General features: G+C 40.5%; 1 pseudogene across 1 annotated transcript; it reads right to left on the bottom strand.

Annotated features, from left to right (window-relative positions):
* Positions 1 to 3,897: 3,897 nt before the first annotated feature.
* On the bottom strand, positions 3,898 to 16,424 carry LOC115942584 (V-type proton ATPase subunit d 2 pseudogene; annotated as a pseudogene). The gene is made up of 2 exons (XR_014147596.1): positions 15,414 to 16,424; positions 3,898 to 5,748 (listed from the first exon to the last, which is right to left on the bottom strand). The product of XR_014147596.1 is annotated as a V-type proton ATPase subunit d 2 pseudogene (transcript).
* Positions 16,425 to 19,617: the final 3,193 nt, after the last annotated feature.

The following is a 19,617-nucleotide window of genomic DNA, read 5'->3' as shown; positions in this document are numbered from 1 at the left end:
AATACCCATGTACCCACTATTCAAATACAGTTGTGCTCTTTGTACCTAACTTCAGTGCTGCCTTTCTTTTCTCTCCTGAATGCAATTACTGATTTAAAATTAGTGTGTATCAGTCTTCATTATGTTTTGAGAATTGTCCTCATGAAATATGTACATTTAGTTTATTTTAATGGTTGTTCAATATTATATTATGTGAATACAACATAATTTTATTCACTTGTTTAGCCACGGATGGGTACCTCCTGATTACTAAAGATAAACAAGGTTGCAATGAACATCCTTATGTATATTTCCTTGTGCACATAGATGAGAGATTCTCTAAGGCTCTGGGACACATAAGTTGAAGTAGAATAGTCGGGTTGTAGGATATTTGCACCCTTGAAATTTATTCAACATTACATATGTGAAATAAGTGGTTGAAATAAGCAGGAAAACTACTTAAACTTTCCACCATAAGTGTATGCAAATTCTGGTTTCTCCCCATCTCTCCATCAGCCCTTGGTATCGCCAGGCTATCTACAGTGAGATAATAAATAATTATTCTATACTTTATTCCAACAGTTTTACTTATTCACATTAGATCTTTAATTCATTTGAAATTTATTTTTGTATGGTGTGAATTAGGCTTCAGATTTTCACCTCTAGTGGACATAGCCAATTTTCTTAGGACCATTAGCTGACTTGTGCTGTAGTTCTCAAATTATGGCCAGAGGGTCTCTGGGGAAGAGAGATTCTTTTTTTTTAAGATTTTTTATTTATTTATTTGACAGAGAGAGACACAGCGAGAGAGGGAACACAAGCAGGGGGAGTGGGAGAGGGAGAAGCAGGCTTCCCGCCGAGCAGGGAGCCCGATGCGGGGCTCGATGCGGGGCTCGATGCGGGGCTCGATGTGGGGCTCGATGCGGGGCTCGATGCGGGGCTCGATCCCAGGACGCTGGGATCATGGCCTGAGCTGAAGGCAGACGCTTAACGACTGAGCCACCCAGGTGCCCCTGGGGAAGAGAGATTCTTGAGATTCTTTTATAGGGTCCGCAAGGTTAAAGCTATTCATAATACGAAGATGTTATTTGTCTTTTTCACTTTCACTCTCATGAGTGAACAGTAGAGTTTCCCAAAGGCTACAGTGGCATGTGATGACATCATTACTTTAACAGTTAATAAATTGCGTGCCGTGTATTGTACTTTCTAGGATTTTCTAAGGCAGTGAGTTTAGAGTATAAATACGTACATTTTAAAAAATTAACTCAGTTTGTTTTCACTACTCTATTGTGCTCCAACCAGCTCTTTTCAGTTACATCTGCTATAGTCTCTGTAATCTCATTATCTTCTAAGAAATCATAATTTTTAAATCCCAAAGATTTTCCTGCACCTATACATAAATACAAGAATTAAGTTTATCTTGTTTTGCAACAATATTAAAATATTTTCCAAACCATTTTTAATTTTCAAAATTTTATATGAAATGTATTATTTTAGAATTGAATATTTTATTCTAAAATAAACACTATTTATAATACATTTTCTTGGATTTAAGGATGGATTGTTGGCTTAAAAAAGGTATCAGAAGACTTTTTTTTTCGAGAGAGAGAGCTCATGCATGGTGGGGTGTGGTGGGGAAGGGCAGAAGGAGAATCTTAAGCGGGCTCCATGCCCAGCATGGAGCTGGACACGGGGCTTGATCTCAAGACCCTGAGATCATGACCTGTACTGAAATCAAGAGTCCGAGGCTTAACCGACTGAGCCACCCCTGTGCCCCTAGAGGACACATTTTCTCAATCTGTGTCTATGTTGCCTATGTCTGCAAAAGATGAAACCAATATATCAGCAAGTTCTCTAACTCATGGAAAGGGGGAATATGTTTCAAAAGAAACTGGGGAAAATTGTAACTATGAAAAAAATGTCAAAAGGTACCCCTTCTTCAGCTTTATAGATGTCAACAATTTATCTTATTGTGTCTGATTCAACAGAATAGTTTCAAAAACTAGTATGGTTCTGATTAGGTTGTAGCATTATTTTAGGTCCAATCGTTCAGTGTTCAAAGAATAAAGGACTTAAATGTTTTAAATGTAGATGTTAGAAAGTCTGTAAAAGCCTCTTACAGGATAACTTATCATATTGCCTTGGCTGAAGGAGCTCCTACAATAATAAAAAGACTAATGAAACCTTGTCTAGTTGCATTGCTTCATGAATGCCTGCCTGATGAAAAGACAGTATAAGAAAGCATAGTTCTACCACTTTCCAATGATATTAACTTGTCAAATTAAAGATTTAACTGCAAACATAAAGACTGAGTTAATATCTCATCTGAAAAGTTGTACCCTTGCCTTACAAATGAGCAGATCTGTAGATGTGTCTGGACATGCTGGTTGGCTTGTACTCATTTGGTATCATTGCCAACTAATCATTGATCATATTTTATGTGCATGCTTGGCAACATACACAGGGCTGCAAAACATTAACAGTGTTGTACCACCTTTTTTGAATCTCATGGTTTTTCCTGCAACACCTGTGTTGACATTTGTACCGAAGGCGTGAGAACAATGGTGGGTAATATTACTAGTGCCTTGGCATGAATCAAGTTAAGAGTGTCAAATTGTTTTAGCATTCATTATATTCTTTATTATGACACCTCCACAGTTTTTAAAAAGTCAGTTTCCCTAGAGAGTGTCTAGTGAAGGAATAAGAATTATTTTTATCAAATCTCAACTCTTAAGTACATTTTAAGAAATATTCTGGGATGAGATGAGAAGTGCCCATTAAGCTCTTCTGCTGCATGCTAATATATGGTGGTTGTCTCTAGGGAAAACTTTGAGTTGCAAGCTGAACTAGCTACTTTTTTCATGGAACGCTTTTTTTTTTTTTTCCACTTGGAAAAACAAACAACTGACAGAAAATTGGTTATTCAGGCTTGGGTATATGGGAGACACTTTCTTGAGTATGAACAAAGGGAGACCATCACTTCAAGGAAAACAGCTGATTGTATCTTTTGCCAATGATAATATTTAAGCTTTTGAGTGAAATTAGAATTTTGGGAAGCTTGTATCTGCTACCATGGGGTACTTAAAAATTTTCTGATGAGATCAGTGACAATATTAATGAATATGATTTGAAAAGATAGTGTATAAAGTGTGTTGACATTTCAAATATCTGCATAATTCAGTGAACTGATATTCTCTAATGATCAATGCACGATTGTTGCAGAAGCCTGTATGGGCAAATAAATCCTTTTAAAGTGCAGGATAGGTCAATGGATTTCAACGATTTCCTGTCATTTATTCCCTGAATCAGAAACTTTAGATTCACATTCTTACATTTCCTTCGAACCCTTCATTTTATTACTCAGTACTTAGTGTAAATTCCACCTCTCAGACAGCCTTAAGTATATTCTCTCATCTTCAAGACTATTTGTAATGTCTTCATTTAGAGCTTTGATAATTTTACTTGTTTTATAATGAATGTCAAATCTCTAACACAGCAGAGAAGGCATTTCTTGATCTTGCTACTGCTTACCTCTCCTGTATCTCCCTGTTTCACTTTTTTCCCCAGTCAGTTAATCTGATTATAGATATAGATCTTTATGAAAACATGCTGATTCATGACTGCCTGCCTTTACTTTCTTGTGGTTTCTTTTGTCTGGAATGTTCCCCTTCTACTGCGTACTTGGAAAATTCCAAGTTACCTCTATCAAAATTCCATTCAGATGTCTCCTTCTCCAGGAAACTTTTCTTGACCTGCTTCATACCAGTAAGAGTTCATCCCTTTATTTTTCTGGGTTACTTTGTATTTTTTTTTCTATTGCTGTACATATCCTTCTGTAATGCGTTGGCTCTCTGTAGAATTCTTGTTACAGAATTATCTTTTGGTTTGATGATGTTTACACACACACACACACACACACGTATTTTAAAGATTTTATTTATTTATTTGAGAGGAAGAGTGAGAGAGAGCACCAGTGGCGGGAGGGGTAGAGGCAGAGGGAGAAGCAGACTCCCCATTGAGCAGGGAGCCCCATGCGGGCTCAATCCTGGGGCTCCAGGATCATGACCTGAGCCGAAGGGAGATGCTCAACCGACTGAGCCACCCAGGTATCCCGATGTTTACCTATATTGAGTAATCCCATAAGAAACAGGCCTGTGAAACCCCCTATTGGACTTCCTAAAACAGTATTGTTGAGAGGCTCACTTTTTAAAATAGGAACTTGAGAAATTTCCTGGTCTTGCTTTGGATTTATTTTATATGATAGTCACTGTTAACACCATTTTGAGTTGGTTGCTGGAAAATTTCATCCCAAAATTATTGCCTACCTCTAGATTTTTGTGATCTAAATTAGCTTCATTTTAGACTCTAGTGAGGTGTCTTGCTTGATGTGAACTGAAGTCTGGTAAAGTCCATTTTCCCATATTGATACTGGGGAGCAGTTTGGGAACCACTAATGTGCAGAACTTGCAGCCTGAAATCAGTAAATCTCCTGTTTTACAATCCACCTGTTGCTCTCTGGAGGATACATAGATGGGTGATGCTCGGTGTTTGAGAAGCTTAGGGAAGCCATATCATTGTGTTTTCTCTTCTAATATATGCAATATTTTCCCCTTGGAAAGGGGTTGTTGGATAATTTTCGACTTTCCCAAGAAGCTAATTATTTTTTCCATTATTTGATAGATTTTTTTTCTCCCTTCCTGTGTAAAAACATGGGTTAATTGTGAAGTGGAAAGTGACGTATCCAAGAGGATCTAGAACCTCAAACTCCAGCTGTTTTGGTGCAGAAGCTGCACATTTCTTTTTTTTTTTCTTTTTTAAAAATTAGATTTGATTTTTAATACAACCAAAAAGACTAGAAAAAGTTACCATAGGGTTAATTAGAATTAATGTCTAAGGTCTGGTAAAAAATGAGACATAAACGGGGAAACAAAATTTAAAGCTGCTGGGAAAAAAAAGAAACACTGTTTCAGGGTTAGTTTACTGTTTCCAGTGAGCCTGCAATTCATGAAGGTGCAGTATAGACTATTTTTGAATAACCCAGATCATATAACACAATTCTTTTTATTTTCCTCAAAACCTCTTCTTAATATTTATGATTTTCTGCAGTTGAGGCCCCACACTGGGTCATAACACTGGAATGTAACTGTTTACTTCGATGTCTTTGTGAAATGCATTCTGCTATCTACACGATATTTCTCATTTCTTGTTCCTTCAGCTTTGTGTATATGTAAAACACGCCATAGTGGGATTACATGTTGAATGCCAGCACGTTCATTTGTACCTCACGCTCATAAAACACATCTTCCAACGTCTTTCCTCTGCTGCCATCACCCACGGTCTCAAACAAAGGCTTATATCCTCCATAATGGTTGGCTACTCTCCTCATCTGATCAGTCTTCTGCTTGAGCCAACAGGTGCCACTCCTCAGGACAGAGCTCGCTACAAATCGGGTAGAGGGTCTCCCGGTCATCTTTACTCAGTTCAATGCCAAAAGAGTTAAAAGTGATAAAAGCACCTTTGGTAACCTCAAACTCAAGAATGGAATGCATAATTTCTGCTGTGACATCACCATGATTCTTACAGAATTTAGAGAATGCCTCGAGGTAAGATTTGTACAGTTTATTGTACAGTAATTCAATATTCAGTCCATCTAGGGTATTTTCAGACATATAGTCCATACAGCTCCGTGCCCTCAAGCATAGGGAAGGAGATCACAGCCAAGTTAGGCTGAAACAGCTCTGGATCCTGGTCACCTCCTGAAGATTTGCTCTAGATTGGAAAAAAAAAAGTGCTACCAGTTATGAGGAGTTATCAGAAAGAAATCTATCAGCCGATAGTCAGGGTTTTCATGACTAGTCTCCTCTGGTTTTCAGTGGCTTTCAACACAGCATGCTCAGCCCCGCTTTTACAGCAACAGTGAATCAGTGAGATAACCCCAGTAAACCCAGGAAACAAACCCAGCCTGGGAGAAGGAGAGTAGGCTGCTGAGTTCTTGACTTAAAAACAAGGCCCTGGAAAATTGACCAGGTATACAGTTTCCATGGGAGAAAACGCTGATCAGTTTGTATGTCTTTAGAAGTAGGAAATTTAAAGGCTGGGAGTCTGCTGCTTGTTTCTTAGAGAACTGGTGTGGCTACACTGTGGGTATCAAGGAAAGGAGATTCCTTTGGAAGGTGCCCTTAAATTATGATGAGGTCCTCATCTGGAGGATATTGGAAAATGAAAACTATTGTCCATCATGTTCAATGGAGCTCCTGTTTTTATTGATTCCAAGAGATTATTATTAACTCACATGAATCCAAGACAGGAGTCTCAAATACATAGTTGGATGGTGGGGGAGTTGGAAAGAAATTAACCAAGGTTCCTAATGCTTTAAATGTTCATAACATTTAAGAAAAATTCCAGGCTGGGATAAGGTCAAAGTATAGGATCTGTGAACCTGAGTTCCCTGCCACCCTTTTTTCCAGAGACTGCAGAGAAAAATTCCAATCTGTAAGTTACACAATTAGGTTAAGTAAGTTAAAGAAGTTAGCCTTCAGAGGATGGAATCTTTTAATGATTTTCTACTTGGAAAAGTTGTCTTCTTTTTTTTTTATTCTTCAAATTTTTATTTAAATTCTAATTAGTTAACATACAGCGCAAAATTGGCTTCAGGAATAGAATTCAGTGGTTCATCACTTACATACACCCCCCCCCAGTGCTCATCACAAGTGCCTTCCTTAATACCCATCACCCACTTAACCCACCCCCCACCCACCTCCCTCCATCTATCCTCAGATTGTTCTCTATCGTTAAGAGTCTCTTATGGTTTGTTTCCCTCTCTCTCTCTCCCCCCTCATATGTTCATCTGTTTTGTTTCCTAAATTCCACATTTGAGCGAAATCATATGGTATTTGTCTTTCTCTGCCTAATTTTTCTTAGCCTAATACACTCTAGCTCCATCCCGATAGTTGTGAATGGCAGGAAAGTTGCCTTGCAAATTAAAAAAGTATAGACTTATTATAAAACCTTAGTTCAAAAGTAAATACTATACTCTGATAAATGTAAGATGAAAAAGTACAAACTCATGTAAAAATAACTAAGTTATAATGAATGCTTAAACAGTATTGTTTTTTTTAAAAAATATACTTCCTGTTCCTAAAACATTTTTGTATGAAAAATGGGAAAATATAATCTGGTTTAATTTCCTCAGTGTCTTTGGTAAGTTATGAAATAAAAATCAGATATGCAACTGGACTGTAGACCAATAATAAGTGGTCATAAAAAGACTAAAAATTTCTCTGCAGTGGGGCACCCAGCGGGCTCAGTCGGTGGAGCATGTGATGCTTGATCTCAGGGTCGTGAATTTGAGCCCCATGTTGGGTGTAGAGATTGTTTAAATAAATAAACTTAAGAAAAAATCTCTCTGCACTAAAAATCTAAACTAGTACGTAGAGGATTACTCAAAAAAGTAAATTCAAGAGAACTTAATTTTAATCTAAGCTTATTTAATATTCTTGAGCTGGGTAAACATTTTCATAAGTTAAATTATTTTGTGCATTTTGAGTTTAAATTATGTCCCTGCTCTGATTTCATCGTGTATAAAATAAAAATGCAATCATAGCATTTCTGTCCATATAAAACCATGCCTTTTTTTTTTAAGTATACTTTTTTTGGGGGGGCAGTTTCAGGTTTACAGAAAAATTGAGTGGAAAGTACAGATAGTTTTCATATGTTCCCTCACTCCCTACCTTCTCCCAAATTCCTCTGTTAGTAACATCTTGCACTAGTGTCCTATATTTGTTACAACTGATGAGCCAATGTTGTTACATTATTTTAAAAAAAATTTCATTCATTTTTTTGAGAGAGAGAGTGAGAGAGAGATCACGAGCAGGGGGAGAGGTAGAGGGAGAAACAGACTCCCTGCCAGACAGGGAGCCCAGCATGTCTTGATCCCAGGACCCTGGGATCATGACCTGAGCCGAAGGTAGACCCTTAACTGACTGAGCCACCCAGGCGCCCTGTTGTTGCATTATTAAGTAAAGTCTGTAGTTTTACATTAGGTCTTTGTATTGTACATTCTATGGGTTTTGGCAAATGTGTAATTATATTTATCCACCATTTCAATATCATACAGAATAGCTTCACTGCCCTAAAAATACCCTGAACTCCATCTATTCTTCTCTGCTTCCCTCTTTCCCAGTGAACCCCTGGTGATCACTGATCTTTTTACCGTCTTTTTACTGTCTCCAGTTTGACCTTTTTCAGAATGTCCTATAGTTGGGAATCCCAGTATGTAGCCTTTTCAGATGACTTCTTTCACTTAGCAATATGCATTTAAGTTTCCTCCATGTCTTTTTGTGGTTTGATAGCTCATTTAAAAAAAATTGCTTAATAATATTCCATTGTGTGAATGTACCAATTTGTTTATCTATTTACCCACTGAAGGATATCTTATTACTTACAAGTTTTGGCAGCCCCCATCTTTTCAAATTGAAATGCTACATTAAGTGGAATGTCCTAAATTTCATTCACTTACCTTATAAAGCAGACTTTGTTATGTCTTAAATTAATGTCTAGAGGTATGTAAATGTAGTCATGGGTGCTCAAACAGAGATACAATTTAAATATTCAGTATCACAGATGACATGGAATCCTCATGTTACTCCAATTATAGTATCTGGTAAAAGTTAAGGTGTCATACTTCTCAGACAGTTTTTTTAAAAAAAGATTTTATTTATTTATTTGAGAGAGAGAGAGCTTGTGAGCACAAGCAGGGGGAAGCACAGAGGGAGAGGGAGAAGCAGACTCCCGGCTGAGCAGGGGCGCTGGAAGATGTGGAGCTGGATCCCAGGACCCTGGTCATGAAATGAGCGGAAGGCAGATGCCTAACCCACTGAACCAACCAGGCATCCCACAGACAAATTTTTAATATTAATGGTGACTATATTTTTCTTTAAGATTTTTATTTTTTTTAATTTGACAGAGAGAAAGAGAGAGAGCACAAGCAGGGGGAGCGGCAGGCAGATGGAGAGGGAGAAGCAGGCTTCCCGCGGAGCAAGGAGCCTGATGCGGGCCTTGATCCCAGGACCCTAGGATCATGACCTGAGCCGAAGGTTGCTTAACCAACTGAGCCACCCATGAGCCCCGATTATATTTTTCTTTAATATTAACCTAATGTAAACTTCTAAAATCTCTAATTGACTTTGGGACCTTGGTCTGGTATCTTCTGCCTAAATGGTTGCTGCACTTGAGCATGTGTTTCACTTCTCAGATGTCGGTTAACATTTTTCACGATTGTCATGACAATTGTAGACAATTATAAAAACAGTAAAGAGAAGAGCTTACATTTCTAACAGCCCTTGTGTCACTTTCTGCTGAAGACACTGTGAAATCTTTAAATCTAGTTAATACCCAACTAACATTTTTCTATGGGAATTCAAAGCTATACTAATGATATTCATTGGACTGTTAGAACAATTCGCGAAAGACTTAAGGTTTCTAAATGCTGAGGTTGTTTTCACATTCCATTTAATATCAAGGGAGGAATCTTTGTGCTATGTGAGGCAATCTGTGTTGAGCAGCTGGACAGTTGGAGTTGAAAATCTTCCTAAATGTTCAGGATATGGAATTGATCTGATTTTAGGGAATGGGTGTTTCCTTTTCTTTCTTTCTTTTTTTTTTTTACCCTAGAGAGAAAAAGAAAGAGGTTCCTGTCTTGCATGTAGAACTTATTTGCTCTGCTTTATTCAGCATGGCTCTGTGTTTGTACCAGTCTCCAAGAGTAGCAGTCTTCAAATTGGGGTTTTGTATTTTTGGGGGTATCAGAAGGCTTTCCAAAGGGGACATAGGCACAGAAAATTTTAAGGGAATCTAGACCCACAACATCCGTGTGCACACTCTTGAAAAAGTGATGTGCTTAATCAAACGCTTGGTGTTTTAAGCCCCTTTTAAAAAAAAATAAAAGTGACATGCTTATGACTGCTCTTATAGTATTTAATCTTTTTCTCCCACATTACAAGAGGAAGGTGTACCACTTACGTATCCAAGATATAATTATGGTGCCTTGACCTGGGGATAAAATACTTCTGAGTACCAAAGAAAAGGACAGTTCAAAACCTGTAGCCACGAAGCCTCCTTTAACCACAACTTTGTGTCCTTCTATATTTCTGTTAAGGGTGCTGATCCTCAACCATTTTGCCCCTCAGGGGAGACACCTGGCAATATCTGCAGACAGTTTTTTATTGCCATAACTGAGGGGTTCTGGTTGGGGATCAGTGCTAGTGGGTAGAGGTGGGGAATGCTGCTAAACATCCTACAATGCACGGGATACCTGATAATGAAGAATTTATTCAACCCCAAATGTCAATAATGCTCCAGGTTGAGTAACTTTATATGTTAAGGGTGATATGTGGCATAAGAAATGGGGGAGTTTTGGCCTGTGTTACAATATTCTGGATTTGCATAATTCCTCAGTGGAAAAGTTGGAATGCTGAAAAATTGCATCTGATAACCTTGAGGCTTCCTTTTCTTTCTTTTTCTTTTTTTTATGATTTTTTTTATTTGAGAGGGAGAGAGTGCGCACTAGAGGGCGGGGGTGGGGGTGGGGCGGGCAGCGGCAGAGGGAGCAGGAGAAGCAGACTCCCCGCTGAGCAGGGAGCCCAAGGTGGGGCTCGTCCCAGGACTGAGTCACCCAGGTGCCCAGAAGGCTTCCTTTTCTAATTTTAAAGGATTAATGGCTCCTTAGCATTGGCAAGAAATACTGATGGTGGTGGTTTTTAAATTCCATTCAGGTGACAAATTCATGGCAAGGTTCCAATCCTTATCTGTTTTGGCATTAGAATATTCTCAATTTAAGGGCGCCTAGGTGGCTCAGTTGGTTAAGCATTTGACTCTTGATTTCAGCTCAGGTCATGATCTCAGGGTCGTGAGATTGAGCCCTGCATTGGGCTCATGATGGGTGCGGAGCCTGCTTAAGATTCTCTCTCTCCTTCTCCCTCTGCCCCATCTCTACCCTCACCCTCACTGGCACGTGTGCTCTCTTTCTCTCTAAAAATAAAAAAAAGAATATTCTCAATTTATAAAAATCGTGTAAAGAAATAGTAACTTGCAAGAGTTCCCTAAGAACTAACAAAGACCTACTCACTTGTCTCATCTGTACTTCATTTGCTTATGTTGCATGATTTGAGAGCAGTGAAGGCAAAAGTCTCGACATTTACTTCTGGCAGATCGACATCATATTTTGGAGTAAGATAAACACATACTGGGAGTACTTTAATATATGTTTTCTTGAACTTATTCTGACTTATAGGAGAAATATTTTTATGGACTTTTACCAAATATTACTGGATCATACAAAGACATTTTCCTATTTGGGTATAAGTCTATGATATACTGTTACTTCTCTGCTCATTTATTTGTTTTTATTATATACCACCAGATTCAGGTTAATCTGATGGAAATATTTTATGGATTCTGCTGTAAATAATTCACATAGCAATCAGAAATAGAATTTCTGTAAACTTACACTGGGTAATGATCTAATACCTTTTCTTCATTTTGCAGTTAATTTCCACAAAGTAGATTAAATTGTGTTCTTAAAAGCAGAATTCCACTTATCTGGGGATACAAAACAAAATGTTCCAAAATGTAGTCTTGGTTGTAATACTCTAAATTTTTTTTTAAGATTTTATTTATTTATTTGACAGAGAGAGACATAGTGAGAGAGAGAGCACAAGCAGGGGGAGTGGGAGAGGGAGAAGCAGGCTTCCCGCTGAGCAGGGAGCCCGATGCGGGGCTCAATCCCAGGACCATGCGGGGGCTCGATCCCAGGACCCTGGGATCATGACCTGAGCCGAAGGCAGATGCTTAACGACTGAGCCACCCAGGTGCCCCTGGTTGTAATACTCTAAACTCTAGAAATCCAGGTTCATTTATTTGGGATTAATTTCTCCCTCTTGGACGTTGATACACTGTTCTATACCTAACAAATGCATCATTACAAAATTAATCATTTTCTACAGTCAAATGAAATTACACACATACACATGCACAATAGTTTAGTGCCCATCTCTTTGTCATAATTTTTAAATGCACTTCCAAATGACATTTAAAAATGGGGAAAAGGTCTTTATTCAGAACCTATTGATTTTTAATTTCCAAATCTGTGGGTTTGTTTCTTTTTAACCCTAGTTTCATCCAATTTGAGTTTCACAAACAAGATGCCTCTAACAGGTATAAATATTAGTTATTTCATAAGAATTTTAAAAGCTTCTTTGGTATACTTCTAAGAACTGAGAAAGTGAAAGAAACTAATGTGTAAAAGTAGTTTTGCAAATCAGGTAGTTTCTAATTCTTTGCTTCAACAAATTGAAGAAGAACTCCACATTTGAGTTGTGAGATAGTATTTAATAATAGCTCACCATGTGAGTTTTGGCATATAACCAAGAAGAAATTTTAAAAATTGGGTGAAGTTGCTACAAACAAAATTCCTTCCATTCTTATACTTATTCTGTTTCCGTACTTTTACATGTGAATAAGATTTTTTAGTTCTTTATGTTAAAATATTTTTAAAGGAATAGAAATCATATGGAACTGGCTTCATAATAACAATAAATAACTTTCATCAACATGAAGTTGGGAAAATAAAGCCCCTATCCAACTCTGTAAGAGAAGCATTTCCAATTAAATAGTTACTTTTTAAAAATTTATATGTTTACTACTTTTATTTACTCAAATCTGTGTTATTTATATTATTTTGATCAATTATCTCTAATAATTATAGTACTATCTTAATTCATCTGACTTTTCAAACATTAGATCAGGAAATAAAATATTTATTTTAAGAACATATTTTGTTGCAAAGAAGCATGCTAGATGGATCAAGAAAAGATTTCCAAAACCAAAAATACATTACATTACAATGTTGGGCCAGGGTTGAGAAAAAAAATTCTACAGGGGGAGGAAAATGAAATATGAATTCAAAAGGAAAAAAAGGAGCAATGTAAAATTTCCAACTGTTAAGGAACAGGTTGTGCATTTTAAAAATTAGTGATGGGTGTCAACACATTATGGTAATTAGATTCCACTGGACACGTGACAAGGTGATTAACAGTTTTATTTAAATGTGTTAATATATGTGATGTGTTGGAAATTATATTCTTTGCAACTCTTTGGATCCACGCTGAGAATTTCAGGTCCACCTAAGCCTGTGGAAGGAGGCATATATTTCACAATTCTCTCCAGGGAGATGTGAAGGAAAGACCACTGAGCTATTATTCCCCCTTCTCATGTTCCCCTAATCGGAAATGGACAAACACTTGGAGGAGAGAACCTATAGGTGTCAGCAGAGAGATGAAGGAGTGGACAGTTTTTTCAGTTCTCTGTCAAAAGTCCTTCTCAAACTGAGGAAGGAAACACGAATGGAAAGACACACTAGTCTTGAAGCGCCCATTTATACAGTAAGTTCTTTAATTTTTAGCGATTCTTCCCCTACTGCAGAGACCCAATTTTTCCCCTCCCTCACAATTTTCATTCCTCCCCCATATTTACTTGAAGATGAGCATATTACCCCCTTTACTACCTGGGAAGAGAAAATGACCTGTGTGAGGCTAGCAGGGAAGTGGGAGTTAGGAGGTTGTAGAGCAAACCATTAGTCTTAAACTTGAAGTGGTATAAATATGTAAATGCCAGAACTGGGGCAAAATCGGGAAACAATGCAGGAAAAGAGGTGCAAGTCCCTGGCATTAGACGACTGCTGTCCTAGAAGTCTGTCCCAAAGCAGTGTCTTTCCTTTAATGAACCCTGCATCTGGGGACCACACCAAGTTTCTCTGACTCCAAATTTGCTCCTTGTATTTGCCTGGGGTGGACATCCCTTTTGATTACCCAATCACATCACTGCGTAGCACCATTTACACACTCACACATGCTCACTTAGAGTTTTGTTTGTTCGTTTATTTATTTATTTTGAAAGATTTTATTTATTTGAGAGACAGAGAGCACGAGTGGGGAGGAGGGGCAGTGACAGAGGGAGAGGGACAAGCAGACTCCCCACTGAGCAAGGAGCCAGACTTGGCGCTCAATCCTAGGACCCTGAGATCATGACCTGAGCCGAAGGCAGACGCTTAACCAACTGAGTCACCTAGGCGCCCTGTTTATTTGTTTTTAATCAACGCTGGGACCTGGTTTCCTCCCACTGAATCACAGAGGAAAATTTGGGGAATGCAAGAAGAGTTCTTGAAGTGGATCTCTTGGATTTAAGGTAACCATTTCTCAGGTGCCTGAGTGCCCTTCTGGTCCCTCTCCGAGCTCCTGGCTCAACTTCCCCTGACCATGTGAAGAAGTAGGGGAGATCCGAATGCAGGCCAGGCCTGCGGAGCTCAGCTCACAGGGGCTGGCCATCCCTGGTGGAGCCTGTCATTGGGCACTGGGACTCCGGGAAAACGCATACTGCAGATTTTGCAGTTCTCCATCTTGACTGCTTCTCAGACTGACCATCAGGATGAGTTTTTACCAGCCTCTTGCCACACCTCCTCCCATCCAAGCAGCAGCAGGAACTCTCTTGCATGTGCTGAGTCCCAAGCGGTGGCTTCTTGGCCACACCGTCTGCCTGCCAGGCTGACTTGCCTTCCCGAAGGGCATACTGCCTTCCATCCTCTAGCACATCTGCGAGTCACCCTAGCTTACGAGTGGCGGGATATTGCGAACCTCACCTATAAAGTGTGGGAAACCCACCAGTCAAGCTGAAGAGGCCTGGTATCCCCACTCGCTTTTACTCAAGCTTTTCATCTATATTATTCAAATTCCTCTCTAATAACCAGAGCACCTCGGACAAGTAGGCCAGCATTTATGTCCATGAGGATTATAAGGAGGTAGGAAGATGGCTTTGAGAAGGGAAGAGGAGAGGGTTTATACCTCTCCCTAGGCTGGAACCCTGGTCATGCTTAAGGCACCCTGCACAGTGCCCGAGTCCCTGGTCTGAGGCGGGATTTCCTTTCCCACTTGTCCCTCCGAACCTCGTCGCAGTCTGAGGGATCCAGCGTGAGGCCAGAGGGCTGTGTGACAGCGAAGAAGCCTGTGGCGCAAACGCAGCCACCTCACGTTAACGGGAACGAGTTATATACCCGAGCAAACGTGACGAGAACCGAAGGAATACATGTCCGACTCCAGGTAGTCTCCAGGGACCCTCCCCCAGGGCCTGGATTCCTCTCACTGATCCCGCGAGGACGAGAGCACTCGTACAGCCCCTACCAGTAGAGGGTCTAAGGGTCTGGGCAGGAACCACCCCCCCACCTCCCCCCCCCCGTCGGGGACAGACCCGCTCTCACTGCTCTCCCCCACCTCACTCCAGGGCGCCACGGAGAGACCCGGACAGAAACCTAGAGGCCCGTATCCCTTCCTCACTACCCCAGCTGGGTGATGCCCGGGGGACACGACTACCTCCCCAAATCTCACCTGCATTAGCGTCACCTGCGCGTTCTTCAGGTATTTGCGGAGCCACTGGATGCCCTCTTCCTCCAGGCAGGCGCTCAGGGACAATAAGGGACCTCCCATGGAGCCTCGGGTTTCCAGCCGCAGGACCGCTTCTGTCCAGGTCTTCCACCGGGCGCTGGCATTTCAGTGAGGGCCCTCCGAGGCGCGGAGCGGCGGGGCTCCCAGGGTCCCCCTGCGGGGGCTGCTGCCCTCACGCCCCGAGTCCTCCGGAAGCGCATCCGCGGGCTCGCAGGGGGCCTGGCTATGATTGGCTCCACTGAACGTCAATCAGAGCTCGGCGCGGTGGGGGCGAGGGGCGTCGCCGAGGGTCCCCACTGCTTAAAGCCGCTCGGGCTCATTCCCACCTTCTCTGGAGAAGCCGCTTCTCCGGGTTCCCTCAGTCACCGTCCCCGAGGTTCTCCCAGTTTGTGTGCGCTGTTCCTGCCCCCAGGGCCGGGATCCCGGTACTCCGCTTCGGCCCCCTGCGGTCTCAGCTCCCAGGCTCCGTCCCCCAACCCCCGGGGCGCGGGGCAGCCAGGCCAGGGATCGGCGGCCGAGAAGCACCCTGGCCTGGGAGGCCGGGTGCGGCTGCTGTGCGCACCTCTCCAAGCCCCGAGCGGCTGCTGCGCGGCCCATTAGTGCCCGCACGGAGGGAAGGGGGTGTCCAGGGCTGGGGAGGGAGAGAGCGGGACGAGGAGGAAGAGGCGGCCGAGTGGGGAAAGGGCGAGGGGAGAAGGTTGTGGGGGAGGAGGAGTGTTAGCAGCGAAAGCTCTTTCTTCTCTCGGTCCCGCTCCGGCGGCTTCTCACCTCAATTCCGCTCTCACCTGCTCACCTCTGCGGGTGAGAAGAGCGGCAGCGGGGTTTCCGGGAGCATTCTCGGCTTCTGGCGGGGCTGCAGCATGAAACAGGGACTTCGAATCTAAGTCCACTTCAGCTGAATGGATAAATGCAAAACTGGACTAATCCTGGCATCTTCCCCACTGCAGGTAGAAAAGAGGGACGTCATCTGTTCCTGAGTAGAAGAACTTGAAACCGCAGGTAGCGTGGACGTGGAAATGTGGGGCCGTGGGAATCCCCAGCACTGGCCACACTCCTAAGTCCACTTCCAAACCTCGTTCACGACCCTGAATGGAATAAGTAACATATAAATACATAATAAAAAGTATATATTTATATAAAACGTTTTATTTATAAATATGTAATACATAGTAATATAAATTTTTAATCATATATATAATATATAAATATATATATAATATATAAATATATATATTTAGTGGAGTGGAATAGAATAAAATAGACCAATGTTCAATGCCGATTACCATGCTAAATGACCATTAGATTTGAGATGGACTAGAATAAAATGGAACAGAAAATGTCAGCCTGCATCACAGGCAGTGAGCATAGCTATAGTTTCATGTGACATTTGTTTCTATTAAATGTATGTGCTTATGTTTGTCTGTGTTAGCACAAACTACAAAAAAGTTTGAAAAACACTGATCCTTCTCTTAGAACTGAAATTCTTGGTGCCCTTGCTCCCAAAGTAACCCAAGGCCTCCTCCCTGTGAGCCCTGCACTCCCCCCGCCCCACCCCTTAGACTCATCTATCCGAAGAGTGAGTTTTCTTCAGGACCTGGTAGGTGATAGAAAGGAGCTTTGCTCTTTCTTTCTGAAAATAGTCGTTAGTTGGGGGTACCACACAATGATCTACTCATCATTTTTCAGTTACACTGAATCCTTTTTCAAGCAGAAAAAATGGAATTGACTGTTGAATATCTTCCCACAAGGGAAATGCAAGCCTGATGGCACTACCATTAAGTTGCAACAAACAGTGAAAGGGAAAAATAATTCTAATCCTACGGGAGTCTTTACAGAATATGAAGAGATGATATATCCCCTCCTCATTTTATGAGACTAGTATAACCCTTATACTAAAAACTTGACAGGGACCCTACAAGAAAAGAAAATTATAAGTCAATCTCACCCATGAATAAAGATTAAAAAAAATCCTAAACACAGTTCACAGGGACTTTCACACAGGAAAAATAAATCTCGCACTCAAATAAAAGAGGAAATCATTAATTTCTTGGGAAAGCTGAAGGTCATGCAGTAGCACTTTCCTTCCAAGGAAAAGAAAGGAGAAAATGCAGACATCTAGAAGAGGAAAAAAAAAATCACACAGCTTCCATATGTTTCTTTAAAAAAATGTCTTGGGGTGATGGGTTGTGGATCTCTGTTACTGCAAAAAGCAACACAGAACCTCTGTGTTCTGCATTGTGTACTTAAACCCAGGCTGGGTTATTCTTAGTGCTCTCCATGGAGATTCTCTCCATCTTAGCCTCATTTTTCTTTTTTAAAATTTTAAAAAAGATTTTATTTATTTTTTTGAGAGAGAGAGCATACACAAGCCAGGGAAGAGGCAGAGGGAGGGAGAAGCAGACTCCCTGCTGAGCAGGGAGCTGATGCAGGGCTTGGTGCTCAATCCCAGGACTCTGAGATCATGACCTGAGCAGAAGGCAGGTGCTTAACAACGGAGCCATCCAGGCGCCCCTTAGCCTCATTTTTCTCAAAGAATCACTTACTTTGAATTATAACTCGATCAGCTTAGGAAAATGAATGATAGAACATAATACAGAAATTACAATCATTCTACTCTTATCAGTTCTCGAAATACGGTCTCTGGATCAGCAGCTTCAGCATCACCTGGAAATGTACTAAAATGCAAAATCTCAGGTCTAAACCCAGACCTAGCCCTGAATTAGAAACTCTGGATGGGGGTCCCAGGAATCTGCATTTTAACAAGCCTTCTAGACGATCCTGGTGCACTCAAGTTTGGGAGTGCCCACTCTGATTCAACTGGTAGCACACTCACAGGTAACACTCTACTTGGACCCATATCACCAGTGACTTCTGGCAAAAACCTTGAGGCAAAATCAACAACACAATAAAATACCATAATTTTCTTATTTTTGAATAGCTCTGGATTTTTAGTAAGAAAAATTCTTTAACAACAAAGTTGTGAGCTAGCTGGGAAAGATCACAGAGGCAAGTAGTTTCCCACTGAGGCCCAAGTACAGATTTCTCTTAATTTGGCTTTTAAAATTAAAAATCTTTTAAAATTTTTTCTTGTGGGCTCATTTTTAGGCTCAGTATGCAACCACCCTCCTTAAATCTCTACTCTCTGCTTGGTTTATCCAACAGTCCCTCACATTTTCTTTAATAAAAATTCCAGTAGAACCATCTTATTCTCTGTGTGTGAGTACAGGGAAATGCCAATGTTCCTTTTCTGGTTTGACAGAGAAGATTCATAAGTAATTTTACCTTCCTGTAGATGAGGACGTTAACTCAACATTATTACCAGAACACTAAATTATTAAGAAAGGTATTCAAAATTACAGATGTTTTATAGGTTAAGGTCGTTTTATCAGGCCTCACCCCAAATCTTTGAAGTCTAGCGGTTTGAAAAATCATCCTTGTTAGAAATATCATTTATAAGAAAGTTTTGTGTTAAAAATACATTGTTCTTCCCAGCTTTGGGGACAAGAAAGAACATTTTTTGCTTTTTATCTTGCTGAGAATGTTGTCACTGGCATTTCAAGGCTAAGAACTGAAATTCCATTATTGGCATTGGGTTAAAAGAAAAAGGCAGACCCTGTTAGAGAGTAAAATTTTACAATATGAAATGGAAAATGATACATTAGGTTTACTTAGGCAGGGAATAGGGGACTTCTAACAACAGCTGAAAAGAAAGGAAAGTAGGAAGAGAGGAAGAAAAGTTAGAAGTGTAAGAAGGAAGAAAGGAAGCATTATTCATAGGTGATATGATTGTCTACAGAGAAAATACAAAATAATCTAAGACATAAGAATTAATAAGAGAGTTTAGCAAGGTGGTTAGAGAGATACAGAAAAAGTCAATTGCATTTTTCTATCAAACAAAAAGGTAGGAAATGTGATAAAATGGTCCCTTTTGATAGTAACTTATAATAATACTTAAAGTCATCAGGAATAAATTCTCAGAAAGGGCATGCAAGATCCTAATGGGGAAAATTAAAAACATTGAAAGACAGTGGTGAGGTCCTGTATAAATACACCATAATCATGGTTAAGAAGCCTCAATATTACAAAAATGTTAGTCTTCCCAATATGTTCTATAGCTTCAAATAATTCCTAGAAGAATCTCTCCAGG

Source organism: Leptonychotes weddellii, chromosome 8 (assembly GCF_054177405.1).
Source record: "Leptonychotes weddellii isolate Sample4059 chromosome 8, ASM5417740v2, whole genome shotgun sequence".
Lineage (NCBI taxonomy): Eukaryota > Metazoa > Chordata > Mammalia > Carnivora > Phocidae > Leptonychotes > Leptonychotes weddellii.
Note: the sequence above shows the minus strand (reverse complement) of the source record. Positions and strands in the feature narration are given on the sequence as shown.